The 20,192-nt window shown below is 40.7% G+C and overlaps 1 protein-coding gene across 15 annotated transcripts in view; it reads left to right on the forward strand.

Moving 5' to 3' along the window:
• Positions 1-20,192, forward strand: part of FOXP1 (forkhead box P1) — an 869,046-nt gene that overhangs the window by 515,489 nt on the left and 333,365 nt on the right. Inside the window, exon 1 of one of the 15 annotated variants that reach the window (XM_061618624.1) lies at positions 1,078-1,114. The exons of 13 other annotated variants lie outside the window; for them this stretch is intronic. The gene's annotated coding sequence lies outside the window, so the exon portion shown is untranslated. One more of the 15 variants, XM_061618620.1, reaches the window with a different exon arrangement.

Raw genomic sequence — 20,192 nt, forward strand, 5'->3', positions numbered from 1 at the left:
GCGAGACCTTCAGTTTATTTAGCTTGGTATTGTCCATGCTGACTGGCAGTGGCTCTCCAGGTTGCAGGTGGGTCTTCCCCACTACTGCCTGGAAAAGCCAGGGATTGAACTGGGGACCTTCTGCATGTAGACCACTGAGCAGTGGCTTCTTCCTCAGAGGTAGGTTACTCTGAGTGGTAATGCCTTGCTCAAAGTCCCCAGTGAGCTTTATGGCTGAGGGCAGATTTAAAGCTGGGTGTCTGCATTCTTAGCCCTACAATATAGCCATCCTGTCACACTAGTGTTCCCCAGTAATCTGTGGGCCCAGTTGATAGTATATACAGAATGATGGCATGGATAGAAATATTGAGTGCATACATACATTCTAAACCAAATTCTGGAAATACCCAGACCAATATAAAAGGTGGCAAATTGAATTAGGGACATATTGATAATAAATAATGTTTTTTATAAGAGAGTTTAGTCTGTGACCAGATATTTCTTGAATTGATGTTCAGGCACTGTCTTTGGCTCTGTCCTAGTCCAGAAATTGTGTATTTAATCTCTCCAGTTAGTGTGATGACTAAAGAACATAATTTGGATAATTACAACTTGTTATTTAGAAGCTACTTTGCACCGTATAAACAAGTAGCCCTGGTCCCCAACTAGTTTGATTTCATGGTTGCCAGCAGCTGATGCGTGTAACATGCAACCTTCCTGCTCCTCTAAATGTCAGGAGGATCACAGTTTGTTTGTCTTGACCTCTCCCCAGCTGTTTACTCTGCAATGCATTTGCCTCAACCTTGATTCCCTGAGAGTGGCCCCTTTCTCCTCCCTCCTCTGTTTACAGTTGTTCTGCCCTGAGTGTCACCTATGAAATCTGTTGATTATTCCACCTGGTTAATGTTAAATTGCTCTTGCAAGATGATGTGTTTGTTCATAAACACAAACGCCAGAGCTCTTGTTTACTGTACCCATGGCAGCAATCAGTTATTAAACAAATATTGCTTTGTTTGCGGGTGTGAGCAGCAGTTTAGCCTGCAAGGTCTGGGGGGGGGCGGAGCTTTAAAAGCTAGGATTTTGATAAAGAAGAAAAGGGGAACTTGCCCCTGGAATGTAGTTGAAACTGACTTAGGTTTGTTTTTCTTATCTTTAACTTTAGATGAAGGGGCTACAAAGATTAGCAAGTTGTTTGGTTTTTCCCCAAGATATTTCCTTAGTGTAATGATATCTATCCAGTTGTTTGCTTTTTTCAGAAGGGAGAGAGCACTCCTGCAAGTCAGCTAGCACAGTAATAGAACATCTGATGGCTAGAAAATTCTGTGTGGATCAAACAAGGACTTTATATGTGTAGGACAAAAGGATAGGGCTATGAACAAGGTAATCACTAAAAATATTCTTCTTTTGAATGATACATAGCAATTTTATGTTTGTGGATTATTGGTGTGTGGGCGAATGTGAATGTGTGCGTGTTTCTTTTAACAAGATATTAATGCTTGTGTCCTCCATGAAGTTGGAAAAGATTATTTAAAAAACTTGTTTTAGAAGAGAGTTTATGTAAACTCTTACAAGGATGGCAAATAGTGTATACATTCAGTTAATATTCTAACATAAGACTTCCTGGTGCATTTTAATTGTTTTGTGTGATTGCTTGCCTTGCATTTTTATGCAATAATCTTCTGTTTGAAAGTATACTTACATCTTTTAATGTCATGCATTGTCATATTTCTTCTGATTTGCTAGGAGCCCTAATGAAATAGAAGTTGTACTAGTAGTTATTGTTTGCAAAGAACATCAGCATGGGGGAGGACATTGATTTCTTCTTTTTCACCTCCCCTCCCCTCCATTGTTGTTATGGGAAACTTCCATCAAGGAACAGAACACAGTATGCTCCATTGATTTCAGTGGGGCATGTGCTGGGCTTTACATGATTCAGTCAAAATGACTGGTGGTTGTATAGTCACTGCACTCTATATAATTTGAATATCTGATAGGACCAATGAACTTTGAATCCTAAGGAAATAGAAGAATGAGCATGTTTAGAGAAAAATGAATGTTATCTTTTTATGTTTACGCAGAGGCCTATAGCTTTATAAGGGAGAATGGCCATTAAAATTAGAAGAGAACAAAGTATAAGTTTTTAAAGGATCAGTTTAAATGAGTGACCTGTTAGTCATTCAGGCAAGCCGAACAGAAAATGTTTGCAAAATCCTGATAGATGGTATTCACTAAGATGCCATAATGATCAGAAACATATTGCTCGTTTTTATTACTAGAGCATTCATGGGGCTTGAGGTGACTTGGAAGGCATCTGAAGTGTGTGGCCTGACCAGGCAGTCATTAATTGACTAGCTTTGCCATGATGAATCAGTCCTTCTGTCTGCATCAGACAATTAAAAAAATTGAGTAAGAACCTAAACTATATAGTACCATAACTTGACAATGTACTGCTTGACCATGGAGATTGTTATTATCCTGTAGACCACGCTTAGACTGTAATCCTGTGCACACTTCTTAGAGTAAGGTCTACTCCATAAAATATGGTTACTCGTGTTTTAAAATCATTGTCTTTCTCAATACCATGACAAAAGTTTGGATAATAAGGAATGGAGGGAGGGGGGAGAATTCAAGGACCATGTTGCTAAAAAGGCCACTACCAATGTAACCTTTAAACACATTAGCACCAGGAGAGCAGCTATGGAGATGATTGGACCTTGTCAAAAAGTGTGTTGAAGGAGGAAAAAAATATTTCAGAAAAACTGAATTAATTCTTTGTATCTGACTTCCCAGCAGAAGATGTGGGACAGCTCCCTGCACCTAAACTAACTTTCTCAGGAAGGGAATATTAGAAGTTGAGGAAAATAGTAGTGGCAGGAGAAAACAGTCTAGGTCTTACTGACAAATTAAAATTTGACAAATCTGCAGACTTGGATGACCTCCACCTGAGAGTTCTTAATGTTCTCAAATGTGAAATTGCCCATCTCCTTACAAAAATATGTAACTTGTCCCTAAGATTAGTCTACTCCATTTCTGAGGACAGGAAAGTGGCCTATGTAGCACTACTTTTTAAAAAGAAATCCAGAGGGGAGCCAGAAATTACAGGCAGTTTAGCTTAATATCTGTTCTGGGATGACTATAAATGACCAGGAGTTAAGGGTAAAGTAGCCAGTTTGCCAATTATGCCAAATTGTTTGGTTACCAAACATTTGGAGCTTTTTAGCTTAGAAGAAAAGTGGGTAAGGTGGACATGATAGAGGTGTATAAAATTATTCATTAGAGTGGGAAAGTGGATAAACAGAGGCTTTTCTCCCTCTCTCATAATACTAGAACTGTTGGATCAGACCAAAGACAATCTACTCCAGCATCCTGTTCTCATAGTGGCCAATCAGATCCCTGTGCAGGATCTGCAAGCAGGACCTGAGTGTAACAGCATGTTCCCCACTTGTGATTCCCAGCAACTGGTATTCAGAGGCGTACTTCCTATTGATGGTGGAGGTAGAACACAACTATCATGATTAGTAGCTACTAATAGCCTTATTGTCCATGAATGTATCTAATTCTCTTTTAAAGCCTTCCAAGTTGTTGGTTATCACTACATCTTGTGGGAGAAAATTCTAAAGTCTGTGATGTGTGAAGAAGTACTTTCTTTTGTCTCTTCTAAATCTTCCAACACTCAGCTTCTTTGGATAACCTGAGTTCTCTTCTTATGTTCTTACAGCTAACATTTTTCCCCTGCTGCCTTAACTGGGTTGCAAGACACCTGCCCTCATCCATGTTGTGACCCACATTTCTACGGGTAGGCTAGAAACATCAAAAAGAATCAGTCTTAGGGTTGGTTTATACAATATGATGTTTTTTTCCTTCATGTGAGCCTTCCTTCCTCAGGCACATGTTTACATGGAGATATGTAACTTGTGAACTGAACCAATCTGGAGGAGATTGGTGGTGGGGAGGGTGTGTGGTGCATGTGTAGTTCCTGCACAGGGTGAGAGCCTGTACAGTGAACTGAATGATAGGGAAAAAGTCGCCAGATGCCTTCAGAGTGAGAGTCTGTAACTGGCAGAAGGCTGGCCCTCCCTGGGTGTGAGACAGGAGGGGTAGTAGATGGGTCCTGTTTAAAAAGGTTTGAATGGGTATGACTATTCCCAATTCTCGTAGAGGCCTACTGGGAAAACTGGCTCCAGCAGGTTTTGTTGGTGGGCTCGTGTTGGGTCCATATCAGGTGTTTAGGAGGAGTCTTAGTAAGGAGGAACATAGGGGATGCCACCCCAATTTCAGTGATCACGGGCAGAGGGAAATATAGCCATGGGGATGTGGTGAATTACCATAGAAGACAAGGGCAAGGCTATCTGCACCTTGTTCCTTGCTGCCACTCCTCTCATGGATGGGTTCCTCATTGCTCATCTGCTGTGCCCACTGGCCTGTGTGTGTTGTTGTTTAATGCCAGATCGGTACACAATAAGTCCACTCTCATCCATGATTTGATTGTGGATGAAGGTGCCAATTTGGTCTGCATTACCGAGACCTGGGTGGGTGAGCTTGGAGGAGTTCTTCTGACCCAGCTTTGCCCACCTGGATACTCGGTGCAACACCAGCACAGGCTACAGGGATGGGGGGGGGAGTTGCTGCGGTCTACAGAACTTCCATCTCTGTCACCAGGAAACCACTCTGACTTGGAGCTGGCTGTGAGGGCCTGCACCTGGTGTCGGGCCAAGGAGACAGTAAACTAGGGTTGCTGCTGGTATACCATCCACTCTGCTGCCTGGCAGCTTCTCTGACCGAGCTGGCGGAGGCCATCTCAGCTGTGGTGTTGGAGCAGCCCAGAACAATAGTGCTGGGTGATTTCAGTGTCTGTGCTGAGGCTGCCTCTAGTGTTCCGGCTCTGGACTTCATGGCCTCCATGACAACCATGGGGCTCTCTCAAGTTGTCACTGGCCCAACACATAGGGCACAGCACACCCTCGACTTGGTTTTTGCTCGAGATGGAGGAAGGGGTGTTCTGGAGATAGGGGGTGGATGTCACCCCATTGTCATGGTCAGATCACTTCCTGGTGAAGTTTAGATTTATGGCTCCGATCCTTCCCTGCAGGGTGGTGGTGGACAGATTAAGATGGTCTGCCCCCAGAGCCTAATGGAATCCACTGGATTCCTGAATGCCCTGGGGGAGTTCCCTGTTGAAGCCCTTGTCACGCTGTGGAACAGCGAAGTGCATCTGGCTCTTGACACGGTTGCCCCCGAGCGCCCTCTCTGGTTTTGTGGAGCCCGGGTTGCACCTTGGTACACCAGTGAGCTAAGGGCAGTGAAACAGGTGGGACAATGGCTAGAGCGCAAGTGGCAAAAGATGTGCTATGAGGCTGATTGGACACGAGTAAAACATCATAACTGTGCCTACTGTGTGGTGGTGAGGGCGGCAAAAAAGGCCCACTTCTCTGCCTCCATCGCATCCTCAAGTAGCCATCCAGTGGAGCTTTTCCATATTGTCAGGAGTCTGTTGACATCAACTCCAGGAAATGGAGTTTTAGAGCCTTCAGAGGCCCACTGTGAATTGTTTGCAAGGCACTTTGAAGGTAAAGTTGCTTGCCTCCGTAGCAGTCTTGATGCCCCATCCATATTTACTGTACATTAGGGCCCCTCTTTACAGCGCTTCGCTTTACAGCGATTTGCTAATGCGGTGGCTTTCAATTAGGGAAAGTCCCCGCATTAAGGCGCTTGTTCCACTTTTACGGCTTTTTTTAACGTTGCGCGACACACCCCATTATCGTCAAAGCTTGCCAAGGGGGCTTGACCGAGTGGATCCAGGGTGTGGTCAATGCATCATTGCGGGAGGGAGTGGTTCCAGGCACGTTGGAAGAGGCAGTGATATGACCACTCCTGAAAAAGCCCACCCTGGACCTATCAGTTTGTGACAGCTACCGTCCGGTTGCAAATACCCCCTTTTTAGGGAAGGTGATTGAGAGGGTTGTGGTGCAGCAATTGCAAGTACTCTCGGATGAAACAGATTATCTTGACCCATCCCAGTCTGGGTTCAGGCCTGGTTATGGGACTGAATTGGCCTTGGTCACCCTGATGGATGACCTTTATCGGGAGAAGGACAGGGGGAGTGCGACCCTGTTATTCTTACTTATCTTTCAGTGGCTTTTGATATCATTGACCATGGTATCCTTCTGGGCCGACTTGGTGAGATGGGTATTGGAGGCACTGTTTTACAGTGGTTCTGATCCTACGTCCAGGGTCGTTTTCAGAGAATAGCATTGGGTGACTGTCTTTTGGCCCTCTGGCAGTTGTGCTTTGGGGTGCTGCAGGGTACCATCTTGTCCCCCATGCTGTTTAACATATATATGAAGACCTTGGAAGCAGTCATCAGGAGCTTTGGGGCGAGGTGTCAGTAGTATGCTGACGATACTCAGCTCCATTTCTCCATAACATCTGAATCAGCAGAGGCTGTGCAATCCCTGGACCGCTGCCTGGACTCGGTGGTGGGCTGGATGAGGGCCAATAAACTGAGTCTGAAACCTAGCAAGACGGAGGCACTGTGGGTTGGTGGTTCTTGAGTTCGGATAATTGGTCAGTTGCCTGCTTTGGATGGGGTTATACTCCGTCTGAAAGAGCAGGTCCGTAGGCGGGTGCTCCTGGATCCATCTTTGTCACTATAGGCCCAGGTGACCTCAGTGTCTAGGAGTGCCTTTTTCCAGCTTCACCTGGTAAGACAGCTGTGGTTCTTTCTGGACCAGGATAGCCTGACCACTGTTGTCCACACACTGGTAACCTCCAGGCTGGATTACTGTAATGTGCTCTATGTGGGGCTGCCCCTGAGGTTGGTCTGGAAGTTGCAGCTGGTGCAAAATGTGGCGGCAAGACTGCTTACTGGGGCAGGGTATCGCCAACATGTCACCCTGCTGCTGAAAGAATTGCACTGGCTGCCCATTTGCTACTGGGCCAAGTTCAAGGTTCTAGTTTTGGTGTACAAAGCCCTATACAGCTCAGGACCAGGATACCTGAAAGACTGTCTTACCCCTTATATACCCAGTCGATCACTGCGCTGCGCAGGTGAGGGCCTCCTGCAGATACCATCTTATCAGGAGGTTCGTTCTGCACAGCATAGGAAACAGACCTTTCATGTGGCGGCACCTACCCTGTGGAATTCCCTCTCCTTAAATATTAGACAGGCACCATCTCTGTTAACTTTTTGGCGCCTTTTGAAGACTTTCCTGTTTCAACAAGTCTTTTAAGTTGAGATCTGTCCAAGTCTGCATCTGTGTTGGAACTGCATTTTAATGTTTTTTTTTTTAACAATATGTTTTTAACCCTTTTAAAAAAGAGTTTTTTTAAAGCTTTTTTTAAAAAAGTTTTTAACATTGTTTTGTTTTAATGTATTTTAAGGTCTGTTTTTATGATGTTTTAAAGTGTTTTTAGCATTTTGTTTGCCGCCCTGGGCTGCTGCTGGGAGGAAGGGCGGGATATAAATCAAATAATAAATTAATAAAATAAATAAACCATCACAGATATTGCTGACAGCCTTTCCCCCCCTGTCATTGTCAAAGGAAAGGCTGGCCTGTTCATACATTACCTTTACCCCAAGCAATGTATAATTGTTTAAACTGGCCCTCATCCAATGATTTTTTACAAGTATGAGCAGAGTGTAAGGAAAATGTTGCAGGGGGCACGGGGATAAAGAAAAACAAGTAAAAAAAAATCTAAAAGGAGCTGTAAGTAGAAGGGAAGAGCTATTTCTGAAAGCAAAATAATACCATCTAGAACCTCTGTAAAACCTGTATACGGGTTCTTCAAACTAGTTGGTGTTGCAAAGTAATTTGTGAAAAGATTTGTACTTGCTACCTGTTTGAAGGGATTTGAAAATTTTCTAGCTGTTATAGCCTTCTTAATTTTTTAGATCATAATAAATAGGGTAATATTTCCATTTTTCAGCTGGAGCTGTTGGGCTCATTACCGCCGATTTCAAGTTTGTCATCAAGAGTAAAATCAACAGGGACCTGAAGCCAGTCTCACCTCTTTGATTAGTGTTCCTGTGTGTTAGTAAACATGTATTTGCCACGTTCCCATTTTACCTACTTAGGTGAACACTTCAAACATTTTTAAGTATACACCTAAAAACTGTAATATGTGGAGTTATACTTGCAACATAAAAAGTATAAAAAAATTCTGCAATAATGTGGCATGAAGGGGGAGGGGGAGATCCTCAATGCTGTTTATTGATGGCAGTGGGACCAGTGCTTTGAGAATTGCATTCCTATCCAGAAAGAAACCACTCCTATTCTGGTGAAGTACCTGATTAATAATTTGTATAGCAATTAATGATTAGTGTAGCAAGTCATTATAAGGAGGCAGGGAATGGCAGGCAGAAGGACATCAGTAGCGTTACATGTTTGCTCAGTGAGGGCTGGTGAGAGACTGGAGTAATGAATGGGAGATGATCTTGAACAGATTGTTAGTTTGCTTATTTGGTATGTCAATTGCTGAGACATATTTCATGTTTGTTAAGAAGTTATCATGATGGGGTTTTACAACTTACTTTCAACTTTTACTTTGGTCATACTGAAATATTTCCCAAGTCAATGAGAGTTTGGGTTTAATATGATGAAATGAGGGTTGCCTCCCCCCTTTGAAATAGCTTGCATGTTTTTAAGAGCTGCACAACAAGCAACAATGAAAAGGTAAAGTTTTTGGCATTTTTCTGTTTCCATAATGGAAAAAGTAATGTATTTTTGACCATGATGCCTAGGGAGATTTATGATAGGAACCAACATACATGTTTATCAATTATGTTTTTCCATTTGCTTTTGGGAAGTAAACTGCATAGAAAGAAGGGCTGAAGACATCAGGATTCTGCCATGGTATTACCATGGACCAGTCAGAGAATTACCACGGACTCATGGTTGCTACTGAAAATGGTGTTTTGTGTTGTCAGGATCTCATTAAAAGAATCACTGGACTCAGTTTCCCAAGTGGACTGGTTGGATTGTCAACTAAATATCCATACAAATGCAACTAAGCTCCAGAAAGCTGAATGTAAATGTCATCACAGCTCTGTAGAGTCCAGTCCACATAGAAGCAATTTTCTACTGCCATTACTGTGATTAACATTAATGTGGCCTGTTCTGTGCTATTCCATGTTTAGGAAATTCTGTACATTTTCCCAGTATTACCTACCCCACACAGGCAGTCCTTGAAAGTGGAAGCTACGCTACATAGCCCGTTTCTTCTTCAAAGTCTGGCCGTATTTATTTATTGTCTGTCTGTCTGTCTGTCTTTTATATTCAGAATGGCAGCAATTTAAATTATGTGTGGGTGCACAACCTCATAATCATAGCTTTAGTGGTTTAAATATTGGCCCCTTCTTCCCTTCTCTCTGTTCCAAACACAGATGGTAAATTCCTTGGAGTCAGGACCTTTCACAGTAGAGCACCAGGTATATCAGAAAGCACATTATTTATGTTTTATAATTAAATCATGATTCATATGATAGATGGGATGGCCCTATCCTCACTTGGTGAAGGAGCATATCTCCCCCCCCCCAGTAATAACACTTAATGTGAACCAGCTATTCTATACACATGTTCAATCGTGAAGAGGTCCAGTTCAGGCAAATTTTTCCTTACCCGTCACTGAGAGTCAGACTTCTTGGTATTCAGATATATCTCTGCACCAGTCTCTAGAAAGCTCTACAGAATGCCTCCAGCAGCCAATCTGGGTGTGGAGTTTTGTTGTAGGACACTCTTTCCTGACTCTGCCTTGAACACAAGAGAGACTTTCACTGGCAAATGTGGCAGAACTAGGCAAGTCTGTGATTAGGATACCAGTTTTGCTGCAATGACACTATGACGTTTGCTGCAGGCAAAAGAACGTTTTGGGGTTGGACTTCCTATTGGCCATTTCCATGCAGGTATTAAGTAGCTTGCTGAAGACCACACAAAACATTTACATAGCTGTAGCACTCAGGGTCGCTGACTCCTAAGTTTCTTCTCAAGGACATTACTTGCCATATGTTTCAAATTCAGCAGAGAATTAGGGATTAACTCTGTTGTATTTTTTGGCTTTGAGTATCAGTTCCTCAGCCACTTTAGAGATCCCAGAGCCATACTGTTGACACCCATGGCCATTTGGTAATAAAGAGATGAGAAAAGAGATGGTGTGCTGTTACATGTAATTAAGTATCAGGCAAGCTTTGTTGGATAGAGGGCAGACACTGAAGCTGCTAGTAAGGAGATTTGGGGGCAAGTATTATTTTAAATTAAAGCTTCTTGCAAGAATTATGTGTTTTGGATCAATTGGGAGAAATTGCAAGGAACTGTGTGATCACAAGGAAATGTCTACTGCAATTGGACCACGTGATACACTTGACTCCTTTACAGGCTGAATTATATTAGATTTCTGCCTCTGCTCTGCTTCCTTTGAAGTTCTTGTTTTTAACCTTTTCTTCCCCACCTCTCTACGTCACCGAGCACTGTTTTCCCTATAGCCAAGAGGGTATTTATTTATTATTTATTTATTTATTTCATTTGTATACCACCCCATAGCCGAAGCTCTCTGGGCAGTTTACAACAATTAAAAACATTAAAAACAAATATACAAATTTAAAAACATTTTTAAAAAGCAATTTAAAAACACATGCTAAAACACCTGGGAGAAGAGGAAAGTCTTGACCTGGCGCCGAAAAGAGTGTTGATGCCAGGCACACCTCGTCAGGTTATCATACTTTGTACATGAGGTGATGAGCCCCGTTGCTGAACAGATGCCAGTGCTGGTCTGTGGGTCAGCTACTAAGGATGCTCTTAGTGCACTGTGATTTGTTTCACTTCCCCTGGGAGGTTTAGCACATCATCTCTCCTATATGCTCAACCTCCAGTGACCCAAAGCTTGGGACAATTCCAATTCCAACCCTGGAACTCCCAAATGACAGCATGAGAAGCTACCTTTGTGTCACAGGACCAGCTTAGAAATGTGTTGTTGATAATTCCATCCATTCCAGAGCCCCTTTCTCCCTAAGTACTAAATGAAATTTCAGATTTCGGATATGTCTAGACATAGACAGTGTGTGATAAAGTTGATAATACATTAATCATTTTTAACAACAGGTAATATGCATAATTTATGGTGTTACAGTGCTATCTTTTTGATATTTATGATGGATAATGCTCAGTTTTTACCCTCATATTACTGCTTTAAATTATACCACAAGAAAATTAATGAGAAAGTAGATTTATGGGTTTCATTTGTTTGTCAATTTGGAAATTAATTGGGTGTTAATTTTAGCCGTCCCTCATCAGACCAGGTCTTTAGTATGTGTGCATTACTTTGCATTCATTGAAGCCTACCTCCCATTTACTGTGGGTCACTAGCTTTGCATACATTAAAATAGCCCTCGGGCTCATTCTCTTGATTACTTTTTGAGCTGCCATGCATTAGAAAATTTACGCCTTTCTGTTATAATTATGAAAATTCTGTATAGGAAGAGGGTCCTTGTGGAACAGGAAATATGCATTGTTCCTGAGTTTTGTGAGGTCTCATGTAACAAAGTCTAATCATTATTATTTTTCTGTTTTATACTATGCACTGGTATCATTAGCCTTTATTTTATGACCTCTAGCCTTTGAAGTCTCAAAGACTAATTTAAATTCATCAAATTAGCCAGTTTGCGTAAACACAGAGACACTAAAAATGAAAACAAAACAGTTTTAAAAAGCAACCACCATCAAAGGTTTTTCTCTGCATTCTTTACCTTGTTCATTTTTGTTTTTCACATTTCTTATTAATTCCTTATGGGATTTTTTCTAAAATACCATACTATAACCAAAACATCAGTCTCAAAAAAGCATTGTATCCAGCTTTTATGTATGGTAGAGTATAATGCTGATTCATACCTTCTAAAAGATTTATTGAAGAAAACTGTCAGTATTCTCAATGGGTTGTGATGGTGAGTTTTACATGATTGGATGGTTATTGAGGAAAACTTACCAACATGTTATTTAACCAGTCAACATCATAAAACCAAAAGCCATGACTCCCCCCCCCCCAGTGTGTGGAGAGGTCTGCTACACAGAGATAGGCACATATACGCATGCATATATGTAAGAGAGTAATGGGTTGTATCCAATGCTGGTCCTAGTCAGAGTAGACCCATTGAAGTGAATGGACATGACTAATGTACCTTCCTTAATGTTATTGGTTCTACTTTGAATAGAACTTAGTTGGATACAACCCAGTAGGTTTACATTTCCCTGATTAAAGGAGAGGACGTTGCTGAACACTGGGCTGCTGGCATCTTGTTAGTTCTGTACAATAATAAATGTGAAATACTTCCCCTCAGAAAAAGAGGAAAGCAACAAAAGATCCTCTGGCATCTTAAAAACTTAACAAATTTATAATGGCATTAGCAAGAGCTTAATTTCATCAGATGCGTCTGATCTGTTGAAGTGTATGGCATTTATCTTACCCTCTGCTTTGGGCTATGAAACTTTTATTGTGCTTTTCCAAGAGCTTTACAAACATTTCTTTATCATTGTATTCAGTCATTCGGCAGATGATTTTAAAAAAGCTTCCATGGATCTTTCTCCAAATAAGTATATAGATAAAATTATGATATGATACCATGTGTTTTCTCATACTAACACTTTTCCAACCAATTCATTACTGCTTCAGAATGGATTTTTTTAAATTCATAGAAATTATTTCAGTGGTGCAATTCTATGAACATAATGATACTTCAGAGGTCATCTAGCCCAGTCACTTGAAAGGTAAATGTTCCACCTGTGACTTGGCACAAACAAAGTTAGTGTTATTTATTTAATTTATATCCCACCCTTCCTCCCAGGAGGAGCCCCAGGGTGGCAAACAAGACACTAAAAACATCTTAAAACAGACTTTAAAATATATTGAAACAAAGCATCTTTAAAAACATCTTTGAAAGCATTTCCAACACACACACAGACTGGGATAAGGTCTCTACTTAAAAGGCTTGTTGAAAGAGGAAGGTCTTCAATGGATGCCGAAAAGTTAACAGAGATGGTGCCAGTCTAATATTTAAGGGGAAGGAGTTTCAAAGGGTAGGTGCCACTACACTCAACGTCCGCTTCCTATGTTGTGTGAAATGGACATCCTGATAAGATGGTATTTGCAGGAGACCCTCACCTGCAGAGTGCAGTGATTAACTGGGTATATAGGGGATGATGTGATCTTTAAGTTATCCTGGTCCCAAGCTGTACAGGGCATTGTACACCAAAACCAGTACCTTAAACTTGGCCCAGTAGCTAATGGGCAGCCAGTGCAATTCTTCCCTAACCCAATAAGCAGTTGCTCCACCACATTTTGCACTAGCTGCAGTTTCCAGACCTACTTCAAGGGCAGCCCCACATAGAGTGCATTGCAGTAATCCAGCCTGGAGGTTACCACTGCATGCACAACAGTGGTCAAGCTATCCCAGTCCAGAAATGGCCGCAGCTGTCTTACCAGCTGAAACTGGTAAAAGGCACTCCTAGCCACTGAGGTCTCTTGGGCCTCTAGTGACAAAGATGGATCCAGGAACACCCCCAGACTACAAACCTGCTCTTTCAGAGGGAGTACAACCACATCCAAAGTAGGTAACTGACCGATTATCCAAACTCAGGAACCACCAACCCATAGCACCTCTGTCTTGCTAGGATTCAGACTCAGTTTATTTGCCCTCCGAGTCCAGGCAGTGGTCAAGGGCTTGTACTGCCTCTCAATAGTAATAATAATAATAATAATAATAATAATAATAATAATAATAATAATAATAATAATAATAATAATAATAATATTTAATTTGTGTGTCGCCTATCTGGCAGATAGCCACTCTAGGCGACGTACATTAAAATGGGATAAAATACAATAGTATCAAATGCAGTCACATTAATCTCAATAAATAAAATACTGGACAGTCATCAGTACATTTATAAAAAATTTACATATACAGCATATAATAGATGACAAAATCATGGAGATTAACCCGTCCCAAAGATCTCAAAGGCCTGTTGAAATAGCCACATCTTCAGGGCCTTGCGGATGATACAGAGAAACAGAGCAGGGTATCATCAGTGTACTGCTGAAACCTTGCCCCAAATCCCCTGATGACTGCTCCCAAGGGTTTCATATAGATGTTAAACAGTATTGAGGACAATATGGTACCCTGTGATATACCACATTACAACTGCCAAGACAATCTCCCGATGCTATTATCTGAAAACAACTCTGGAAGTAGGATTGGAACCACTGTAAAACAGTGCCTCCAATAACCATCTCTTCAAGCTGGCTCAAAAGGATACCATGGTCAGTGGTATCAAAAGCCACTAAGATATCAAATGCAAATAAGAGGGTCACATTCCCCCGTCCTTCTGCTGATAAAGGTCATCCATGAGGGTGAGCAAGGCCAATTCAATCCTATAACTAGTATTTTATTTATTTATTATTTGAATTATATCCCTCCCTTCCTCCTAGCAGGAGCCTAGGACGACAAACAAAAACATATAAAAACTGACTTTAATGTACATTAAATCAAAACATCTGTCAAAACATTTTTTAAAAAAGTTTTCAAAACATCTTTTTTTAAAAAGTAGGCCCTATCGACTTGCCAGGAAATACTAGATATAATGTCAGTGGCAAAAAAAAAGTGCCTACAACATGTTTCTCTATAAAGGGGACAAATAAATATGACCCTGCCCACACTAGAGTAGAACAGCTATGCTCTAACAAGACAGATGCTGGCATAAGAGCATCATGCTTATCCAGTATTCATTTAATGGGCTCCTGCTGGGAGAAAGGGCAGGATATAAATTTAATAAATAATAATAATAATAATAATTTAATAAACCATTTAAAATCATGTTTAAATTAAAATTCGACACATATCACCATCAGCTCAATTGGCATAACGAGCCAAGTAATTTCATTTTCTCATTCAGTTGCTGACATCACAATTTTTGTAGTTGAAGGTGAAAGCCCCATATCAATGCATTGGCTTTCCTGGAAGGAAGAGAAACTACAGGAAATGTGTGGGCAGTACAGCCTGTTTGCTTCTGAAAGTTTCTTTTTCCTTTGAATGCAGCAATGAGAAGGTGGGATACTGATAAGAGCCTCCTCAGAGACAGTTTAGAGATATGGTGGGTCTGCTAGCAGTCTTTCATGAGCTAGTTTTAACCTGTGGACCAGTCGTTGCCTCAGAATTGGGTCTTTAGTTTTGTACCATCTACCCTTTGGAATTCCCTCCTCTTAAATATTAGAAAGGTGCTGTTTCTGTTGTCTTTTCCGCACCTACTGAAGACCTACCTCTTCCAACAAGCCCTTTAAGTAGACACCATTTCCACTCTGCATCTGTGCTGAAATTGTTTCCAAGATGTTTTAATGATTTTTAAAAGTGGTTTTATCACTTGTTTACTACTCTGGGCTCTTTTTAGTAGGAAGTGTGGGATAATAATAATAATAATAATAATAATAATAATAATAATAATAATAATAATAATAATAATGCTTTTACAAGTTAATGGCAGACACTTACACCTGACAAAAACATGTAGTGAATTGCCATAGACGGCAATTGTTAAAGTTGATTCCATCTCATATATGTAAAAAATGTTATATATTTAAAAATAAAAAATTTAAACGGTTCTGTTTTCACTAATAAGTTTATTCTTGTGGAGAAAATGGTTAAATGTTGTTTTGCCTTCATTGCATGACTTGGTGACCTGGATGCTTACCAGAGGCTGAGGCTTTTGGACTACGTCTTGCCACTTAATCACTTACTTCAAACTGATTTTAGTATCAGCTAAAATAGAAATATATTACATAAATCTGTGTTTAGTTTAATTTGCACATTCTTAAGTGACTGGGCCAGGTTCTTTAAGGGCATTTATTCTGCTTCATATAAATAATTGATCACCCAAGTTAATTTACTTCTGCCTGACTTGGTCAACCTTAATTAACTGCCCTGGAATAAAGACTGATTTTATTTGTTAGCTTGAAATCTTTCACAAATGTAAAAAGTAAAGGACTTTGTTTTGCCATAAAATTTACACCAGTGCTGTTCCTCAAAGAGATTGCTTGTATCTGTACTGACAACCTAGCTTTTGCATGTTTGATAATAAGAATCTTTAGCAAATTTAGAGAGAGACCATGAACAGTCATCAAATTCCACTGAGCTTTGAAAAGGGATATAGTTGTGAGAGATGAAAATTAGGTGGTTCTCTGGGAAGTAGTCCACCAGTGACCATATTCTCTACCCTTTCTCTGGCAGTCAAGGTACTCATGACTGATATGCTCAAACAAAAACAACTTAATCAAGAACAAAATCAATCTATCCGTTTTCCTTCCTATCTTATACACTATCCAGAATGTTCATCAACATTTTTTTTAGTAATTTTAGTATTTCTTCTTCTTTAAAAGTGTAGTAGGTTTACAAACAGACATTCACTCTGGCCCTGATTTCTCTGACCCCGTGGTGAGATCACATGCTGATTAATATTTGACGTGCTGAGCTCACAGAAACTCTGAAACGCCATCAGACCTCAGATTATTATTCCCCACTTCACCCCCACCCTCAAGATCTCACGAGGAAAGAAGATGTTGGTTGGGTGAGAACAGAAGAGCCTTACCAGATCAGAACAAAGGCCCATCTTGCCTGTCGTTCTGCTCTCACAGTAGCCGACCAGATGCCTCAGATGCCACAAACAAGACAAGAGTATCATAACATTCTCCCCACTTGTGATACCCAGCAACTGGCTTTTAGATACTGGAGATAGCACGCAGACATTGTGGCCATTGATTGCTTTATTGTCCATTAATGTCTAATCCGATTAGACATTACTACATCTTAAGGTAGCAAATTCCATAGTTTTAACTTTGCACAAAAGGACTTCTTTTGTTTGTCTTGAATCTTCCAACATTCACCTTCATTGGATGACCTTGGGTTTTATGAGAGAAGGGGAAAGCCTCTTTCTACCCATTTTCCCCACACCGTGCATAATTTTATACACTTCAAACATCTTCCCCTTACTCATATCTTTTTTTAACTACATTGTAACCTTTCCTCATGGGGTGTTGCTCCAGCCCCATGATCATGTTGTCCTTTTCTGAGGCTTTGCCATCTCTACAATATCTTTTTTGGGTTACAGTAAGCAGAACTGAATGCAGTATTCCAAGTGCAGTTGCACCATAGATTTGGATAATGGCATTATGATATTAGCAGGCTTGTTTTTAATGTCTTTCCTAGTGATCCCTAACATTAAATTTGCCTTTTTCTCGCAACTGCTGCACACTGGGTCAAAAGTTTCATCCAGCTATCCTTTATAGCCCACAAGGTCCCATTCCTGGTCAGTCATGGCCATTTCAGAACACATTATTATATAAGTGAAATTAGGATTTTTTGCCAAATGTTCATCACGTTTTCACTTGCTTACATTGAATTGCATTTATCATTTTACTGTCCATCTATCCAGGTTGGAGCTCCTTTTTTGTTTTTACCACCCTGAACATTGTTGTGGCATCAGCAAACTAGCCACCTCACTGCTCCAGGTCATTTATGAACAAGTTAAAAACAAAAACAGGTCCCAATACTGATCCTTGGCCGATTTGATTTCTCCATTGATCCAAATGCCCATTTATTCCTAATTTCTGTTTCCTGTCCTCTCTATCCCACGACTGCTAGCTTACATAGGAGTCTTTGGCAAGGGACTTTGTTGAAAGTTTTGTATGCAGTGTCAACAGGATCATTATTAGAGGACAAGACTATGTATGCTATCTTGTCCTTCACCTCAGGCAGCAAAATGTCTTGGGACAGTCCTTCATACATAATCCCAACAGACCCTAATCACAATATCTTCTTATGCTTGAGAGGAGGGTATCATGGGCAAGTCTTGCTGCTGAAAAGGGGTGAGACCTCATCTTTTGGTGTAGTTTTCCACTTACATCACATTTTATAAATATCTCATAATATGATTTATATTATACATGCCACTCCTTTTATGGTTTCACCTTGGTTGAACAATGTCACAATTGCTTCCATATACCCTAATGGGTGGTGGACAGCTGTTTAGGTTTATTAGGTTGCCTACATAAATATCACTCACTTGTACTGCAGTTTCTTATAATCCAAACCTCTATTTTTTTCTCCTGCTGTAGCATTGAGGTTAAGGAAATGGAATTTTCCAGCAGTCTTGAAGCAATCCAACTGCTGTCTTAAAACAAGGGTTAAAAATGATAATTTAAGAATCTAGGGGCTGCACCCCTGCTCGCGTCAATCAACAATCCTGCCTACCCTGACCCCCTTGCCAACCCCTTCTTCCAAACCTCACCAAACCTCCACCCTCCTTAGACCACCAAAAATCCCTCCCCCAGACCTCATCAACCTCCCACTCCCCTTAGACCCCTGTCACTTCCTTTAGACCTCACCAAACCTTTTCCCCCTCCCACCTAGAGCTCACCAAACCCTCACTTCCCCCCACACTAACCCCTTAGACCTTCCCCCTTCACATTCCTGTCACCTCTACTGCAAACAGGATGAAGAGTTGAGCTGGCATAAAGAGTAGGACAGGAAGGAGGTCAGAAGCAGCAGCCAGCCTGAGGATCTTCTTCTGCTGCTGCCGCTTTATCTTGGTTGACTTTTCATCCAAATTGGATCATCAGACTAGCTGGCCACTGTTTCTGGGCTCCCTCCTCCTCCCCTCACTCCTCTTCCTGGTGCCTAGAGTGACTGTTCATGCTAATTAAGGTCAGTGGTAGCAGCAGCAGAAGATATCTGGCCTGGGGATCTGAATCCCATGTGCAGGGGCTCCAAGGCTAGCAGGTGGAGAAGGTAGGGGACTGCTGCAGTTGTGTTATAAGTCGCCTACAGACCGCTTGGTATTAGGAGACTAATAAATGAATAATGTTGTTGTTGTTATTTTCAGGCTGCCCTTACTTGCCTGGGCTGCCCATCGACCATCTGCCATTACTCTGTGGTACATAGCACCACCTGTCTGTGGACATTTAATGCAAATATATATAAGAAGACAAGCTCAGTCACCACGTTCATACTGATAAGTAATATTGTTTGTGTGGCAAACATAATAAAGTCAGGACAGTCTGGTGTGTCAGGACGCAGAATATGGAAAGAGAAACAAAAATCCTAGGCAGTCAGGGAGGCTGGCTAAGAGCTGAGGCAGCAGCAGTAATATGAAAAGGTCAGGATCTGAGGAAATGGGAGGTGGAATAATGGAATTGAAGGAAGTATGAGTAATAACTACACATATAGCTAGGGACAGGAGGTGCCATTTGCTCTGAACAGGCAAAGGTGCTTTAGATGCTGTAGGGAAAGAAGGCAAAGGAGTAAGTATTCCCAGGGCCAGATCCTCAGACAAGATCTTATAACTTTAAATACTTTTTAAAAAAGATGTCTTCGAAGCTTTATTTTAAAAAAAAGTTTTTAAAATTGTTTTGTTTTAATGTATTTTAAAGTCTGTTTTTATGATGTTTTAAAGTGTTTTTAGTGCTTTTGTTTGCCGCCCTGGGCTCCTGCTGGGAGGAAGGGTGGAATATAAATCAAATATTTATATTCTTGGCAGTGCCGATAATGATAATGTTATTTGTTATTTAATTTAATTTTTGTAAATTGTATTGTTTTTATTGTATTTTTATTGTATTCTTATACCTGTGTTTATTTTTCTTTGTAAGCTGCCTTGAGGGCCTTTGGCCGAAAGGCGGGGTATAATAATAATAATAATAATAATAATAATAATAATAATAATAATAATAATAATAATAATAATAATAATAATAATAGTTGTATGGCAATGAAATACATTCTATCAGGTGTGATTTCTCCCATCTTTTGCCTTTGTTTAAGAGCTCAGAAAACCCTGCTGAAGATATGTGTAAATGATTCAGCCTGTATAGCTTGTAAAGGTGCAGTAGTTTCATACACTGATCTAACCACCCAGATATTTAGCTATGGATTTATAGTATTTTGTGTGTATATCTGAATTATTTTTACTTTTTGCTCTAGTTTATAATTTGGCCCAAACACCTTAATTGAACAACAATTGTTCCTAATTTTCTCTCCTTTTTGTTGAGAGGATTTTTCTTTTGTACCGTCCCTCAGCAACTGTTTAATTAACTCAGAAAAGTATGTCTTCTCTCGATAGAGTTATTAGCCCAATTTGATGTGTCATGGTTTTCTAATGTTTCTCCAAACTATTTATGTGTGTGTG

This window comes from Rhineura floridana, chromosome 3, assembly GCF_030035675.1.
Source record: "Rhineura floridana isolate rRhiFlo1 chromosome 3, rRhiFlo1.hap2, whole genome shotgun sequence".
Lineage (NCBI taxonomy): Eukaryota > Metazoa > Chordata > Lepidosauria > Squamata > Rhineuridae > Rhineura > Rhineura floridana.